Source organism: Rhododendron vialii, chromosome 1a (assembly GCF_030253575.1).
Source record: "Rhododendron vialii isolate Sample 1 chromosome 1a, ASM3025357v1".
NCBI classification, from domain to species: domain Eukaryota; kingdom Viridiplantae; phylum Streptophyta; class Magnoliopsida; order Ericales; family Ericaceae; genus Rhododendron; species Rhododendron vialii.
In genome coordinates, this window is record NC_080557.1 from 20715572 (window position 1) to 20721571 (window position 6000).

General features: G+C 36.6%; 1 long non-coding RNA gene across 3 annotated transcripts; it reads right to left on the reverse strand.

Moving 5' to 3' along the window:
• Window positions 1-943: 943 nt before the first annotated feature.
• Window positions 944-5645, reverse strand: LOC131325316 (uncharacterized). Of its 3 annotated transcripts, none has more exons than XR_009199659.1 (4): window positions 5429-5645; window positions 3706-5220; window positions 2179-2257; window positions 944-1310 (listed from the first exon to the last, which is right to left on the reverse strand). It is a non-coding gene; the product is annotated as an uncharacterized LOC131325316 (long non-coding RNA). The 3 variants fall into 3 exon arrangements; XR_009199658.1 differs by having other exon boundaries at window positions 5334-5430; XR_009199657.1 differs by lacking the exon at window positions 5429-5645 and having other exon boundaries at window positions 3706-5320.
• Window positions 5646-6000: the final 355 nt, after the last annotated feature.

The following is a 6000-nucleotide window of genomic DNA, read 5'->3' on the forward strand; positions in this document are numbered from 1 at the left end:
GGCTGAGACCGATGTAACATAATATTCGATAAGACCGAAGTCGAATCTACAGGGACGGTGATGTGTGCTGACTTAAAACTCGGATTGTTATAATTTAAACGGGCTCTTCGGTAGCCTCCCCTTGTAGTCGATTGCTGCTAAGATTAAACTTAAGAAATTGTTTGATTTTTTAAATAATTAAAAAGGTGGTACGGTCATAGGGTTCATAGTGCTCGCAACCAGTCCGGATATATCTGCTCCATTCGTTGTTCTAAAAACATTCGACTTCAGAGAGAAAAAGATACCCCGAAAGATGCGAACCTTTATGGTTGCCGTTTACCCATGCGCAGCGGAGAATGAGTTTTGGACCCTCATTCTCCCGTTCACATGGGCTCTAACAATGCCCGAATTCGTCTACGGAAAGTATTTTACCAATCTAAAATTGTCATTTTTATTGTTTGAAAATAGGAGCAATGCTCAGACTGGCTACGTATGCTAATTACCCCGCAACCCTACCTATACAACTACTCACTCATCATTGAACAAGAAACAAAAGAAACTTTAGATTGAAACATGCTTCTATCACACAAGATGAAAAATAAACAAGAAATATCAACTAATCAAATACCAGCGAATAACTTTTATTAAGAACAGAAATTAAAACGAATTACCGGAATGAGAATAATTGAACAAAGCTTCAAAACTTGAAAGAAAAAACTCGAAAGAAAAATAAACAATATTTGGAACCGAAAGCCTTGGCAGCCCCATCCTTCCTATTCTTCCGTCCGAAAAAACTCCTTCAAGTCAGTACTTCCGGTAACTTATAGATTACTAGTGTCACTGTTCATGCGTTGCACGAATCGCGTGCGCATTATAATGCATCAAATTTGAGTTTTTGCTATGTGTTCTAATTTTGTTTAATTTTTCATTAGAAATTTATTAATGGTACAAGAAAACCGTCATTAGAAATTTATTAATGGTACAAGAAAACTATATTGTCTGAGGGCAAAACTCAGGTCGGAAGCCTAAGCAAAGAACTCTCGATTCCAATCACTTTAATCAAAAGCAAAGATTAAGGTCTTGATTTCTATCTTCCCAATACAAGACTTGTTATAGAAAAAGATACACACCCAAAAAAAAAAACTAATCTCCGAAAACATAAAATTACAGAACAAATCTCTATCGCAACCAACTTCATTCATCATCAAAGGTAGAAACCAAGTTTCTGAGCCATGTCTTCCAAGAATAGCTCCCTCCTCTTCAGACATGAAGGATGCATACACTTGCAGGCATCCTTCGAATAAGCCATACTACGCATAGAACATTCTTGCCTGCACCGAAGGACAAAATGTCACAAGCTTTATTCATATGCGCGCCCATGAACAAAAGAATTCTAGATTTTTTCCCTTCAAAAAGAAATAATGTTATGTCAAACAATCTAAACCCTTTCCTTAGTTATCAAAAGACAACTTTTAATCCCATGTGCACTTGAAACTTGCCTAACTGTATCAGGCAGTTCCTTACATTTTTTAAGCAACAAATAACAAATACAAGAATAGTATTAATGAGAATTAATACCACTTCTTCGTAGGGGACATCCTGTATTCTCAAGATAGCATAAGAAGTATTACCACAACCTCAATGAATTCAGAAAACATGCTATCACTAACAAAGGTAGGAAACAGAATAAAAATCCTTGAGAGACATCCCTATATGTATACCTTAATCTCTTTGAAAGACAACTAATCTTATGATCTTAAATCCAGTTAGGTGGCGTAACACACCATTACTATGCCAACCCTCTGCCCAACATGTTTATAGTATAATTCATTCCAGAATCCAAGAACTTAAGAAATACCCAGCTAAAGTTGTCTTCAATTTCAATCTAACATGTAGTAAGTAAAAGAGCAGGTCTTGACCTAAGAAGTTAGCAACCAACTCCATCGATGAGAGAGGTACACAAAGAAGCTTTCACCACATAAAGAGTCTTTCAAAGGAAGCACAACCAATTATATTTATAGGTAAAAATCTGCAAACCAATAGAACACACATCGCCATCTTAGGGCTATAACTCTGAAATAAACAATCACATTCTGAAGCCATACAGTACCAAAATAACTTATATCTCCGTCTAAGGGTGATGATTCTGAAATAAACAATAAGGCTCTGATGCCATATAGTCAGGGATTCGATTTATACCCGGTACGCCCATCAGAGTTTAACATTAGTTCTCCATTATTTGTCTACCATGCGGACTCCATGCTGGAAGACCAAATCACTATGTAGGTCATCAGAAAACACAAGAATAAGAATTAAACGACTATTCAATAACTCAACACAACAATGAACACCCCTAAAACAATGACACACCTTTTAAGAATGAAAACAAGCAGTGTACTTGATAAGCACCTGAGAATGTAATGTAGGGTGTGTTAGTGTCTAGTTTTAGTTTAATTTAAGTACTAATTAGTTATTGTTAAACGTTGTTTGCTTGTAGAGTGTTCTAGTTCTGTTTTGTAGGTGAATCGCCAAATAGGGGAGTTTTCGAGGCCTAAGGCATGTCATGGCCTGAAAATGACCCGACAGCCAAGACACAGCCAAGGCAGAAGTTACCCAGCCAAGGCAGAAGCAGAATTGCCAAGGCAAGAAGCAGGCCAGAGCGCTAGAGCTATGGGGCTCGGCATCGATGGGAAGAATGAAAGTCCATCGATGCCGAAGCAATTAAGAGGATCAGTGCTAAGGCCTCGGCATCGATGTAAGGTGAAACATTCCATCGATGCCGAGGGGCTTAGAGGTGGATTTTCAGAGCATTTTTGGAATATTCCGTGCGCGATGGCGGCTGACATAAAAATGAGTGACATCATTTTGTAAACCAGATTTTTTGAGTACAATTTCTAGATCTAGATTAGATTTCATTGCAATTCAAATTGTTCTTGAGAGTTCTTCATTTTCAGTTTTAAATATTTTAATTTCTGTCTTTAGTTGTTAGTTTTTGATATTGTCGCTTTAATTAAAGTTGTTTCTTTACTCCCGATCTATCTTAATCTCTAGTTTATTTCAAGTCTTGTTATTTCATTATGTTAAGTAGATTTTCACTTGCTCATATCTCAATAGATATGGGTGAGTAGTTTTTCAAGGTTAGGTCATGGGGTGATTAACACCTCATGGCTCAAGTAGAATTGTGTTTTTCACCATAAAGTTTAAATCTTTGGATTCGATCATTGATGTGGGGTTCGGGTTTATTTGTCAAATTGCTAAGGTGTTAATCTCCTTGATCATGTGTAGGTAGGAGCATCGCCTACCTACCACACATGATGCTTGGAGCTCTGACGCACGAGGCATTTGCTAAATAAATTCTAGAGCTAACTTGGTGATCGAACCATTCTATTTTCCGATTCGGGAACCTTAATTGTGTATCTTGAATGGGTGAGAAATGCAGTTTGACTTGAGTCGTGAGTGTTAGTAATTCCTAGACCTAACCTATCTTTTATCTTAGTTTATTAGCTTTTCAATTTAGCCCATTTTAATTTCCACTACGCACGTAAAACCAAGTTGGCTGTCTAAAATCCGAAAGCCCTTACTTGCATCTACAAATCCAGCAAAGCCGTATTAATTATTCCTTTGGGTACGATCTCGGATTTCCGGATTATCATGCTTCAACTGACGTATTAGGCCCTACGCTTGGGGTGTTATCTCTTATATCGGAGCAAACGAAGCAGTACTTACCCATTAAATATCAGGTGTGAGCGATGTCCACCGGTAGCACTCATCGTCAATAAAAGACCAAGGTAGAAAACAAACTCAGCGTAAGAGTTATCAACCACCATGATCGAAAAAATGTTACAGATGAGACTTATCATCATTTTGCGACTGCATTAGTTGTCTCTTGAATGTCTCCAACTGTCAAAACAATTTTTTTCATCATACAAATATTACAAAAGCAGAAAGATTTTAATGTCCAAACTAATACTAAGAGCAATTTGGCGGAACCCTCCTACCAAATTCATCAAAAGTTCATCATAGTCAATCAAGAAGATATTAACCAATTCTACATAACTTCAACTATCAACTGATTAGGTCCATAATACTTCCAAACATACACATTCAGAACATATAATTAAAGTTTCTCCGCTTGTAGAGAATGTCCATAAAAAAGTAAAGGATATGGCTGAATTTACCATTAAAGGAAAAAATTCAAGAATGTTTGCCTGCTATCTTGTCAGAGACATCTAATTCAATAGGGAAGTTATAAAAACATCCTATGATCAAAGAGTTTGATGTTTTTCTTTATACAATACACGTCATCTTATCAATTAAAGAAGATTTGGAGGAAAAATTGGCTTCACGGTCCCGTCCCTTACTTAGACCATGTATGAGAACTTTGGTCAAGGGTCCAATTACAAGGTATTCTACTCACGAGTTTCCAATTGTCTCTCACTTGGAAGATCTTTAGTGAAGTAGAAAATTATAAATCGAGTCAAGTTCAAGCTCATCAGGCTCCAACTTAAGTTCCCTTAACATCATGAGGCATATGACTCCAAATACTATTGCTCTTCACAAGCCTCACTTGGCTTGTGACACTGACACTTATTTAACATTCCAATTTAGCACGAGGAATCAAAGTTGAGACATTAAATGGGCTATAAAATACATGTAAAATTTATGAACTCACATCATTTTATTTTTTTTTTGCAATGCCATTAGTTCACATGAGCACCCAAACCATCGTCACAATTTTTGTATTCATGTACGCTTCATAAGTGTCCTTAAGTGTGTAAGATGTGAAAGTGAAAGCCATTCTAGCTATTCATAAGCCTAACTTGTTCAAGCAGAGTTCATTAAATAATAGTGCATGAACTTTGAAACAATAACGTATGAACTTCGAACGGATGTTTCCAAGCTTGATTCATCTAATTAATGAGTGACCCAACATGATTGAGCTTCTGAAAGATTCATCGTTGGCTCTTCCCAAGTACCTCACTGTTCATGGGGATACCCATGTGATATACAAAATTTCCAACCATTAACAAGTACAGTGTGATATATCTTTTGCGGGCAAAAACAACCAGGTGTCCTACACAATACCATTAATTGTAGAATTTAGAGCAAGTTATTGTTATAATTCAGCAAAGTCATGCATCTATTTGCTATTTCCTGCTCTCTCAAGGTGAATGGGTCTTCAAAAGCACATACCTGGCAGTCAATGCATATAAGTGGGTCATTGTTGGAAATCATCGCAAGCTGCTCCATACAAAAAGAATAATAAGAAATCAAAATCAAGCCAAGTAGTATCATATGAAATTTCAAAGAATAGCTACATATATAAGAGTTTCCTAAGGAAAGGAATAAGTTACATTTTCAACATGATTTTTAACACCGGTTTGGAGTTGACCGAGGAAAGAATTCAACCTCTTCTGAACAATGTCAATTTCTGTACCCATGGATTCACCTGTAAAGGAATGTATCATACCGATGTCATCCGAACATAAGAATAACTTGATATTAACAATAGACAAATTACAGTAGATATTGATCTCAAGTGAAATGGCAGATTAGTGTATGGGCGTGTTCATCTCAAAATGAACTATAGCCTAATTTCTCTCAGTAGGCTAAATGAACTATAAACCTTTTATTTTCTCTTTTCAATGTCCTAGTACAAAATACAAGTATTTCACACAAACTAGTAAATGCCTTATTTCAATGTCCTAATTTCTCTTTTATTTTACCTAAACATAAGGTTTAAGAAGCAACCAGTAAATGCCTTATTTTCACACAAACTATAAATTCAATGACTACAACAGATATACACCATAGGCAAACCCATAGCCAATGTAACACCCAATCCTACACTGGAAGTCTACATGGATGATCTTGGACATATAACAAACCTTGTGGGCTACTACTAGTACCTTGTGCTTAAGCTTTTGGGCCATGTGGTGTGCTTGTGGATCAAAATCAAGGTATTGGGCTAGTGATCTGCTTGGGGCATTACAGGTGGTATCAAAGCCATCCATGTGCATG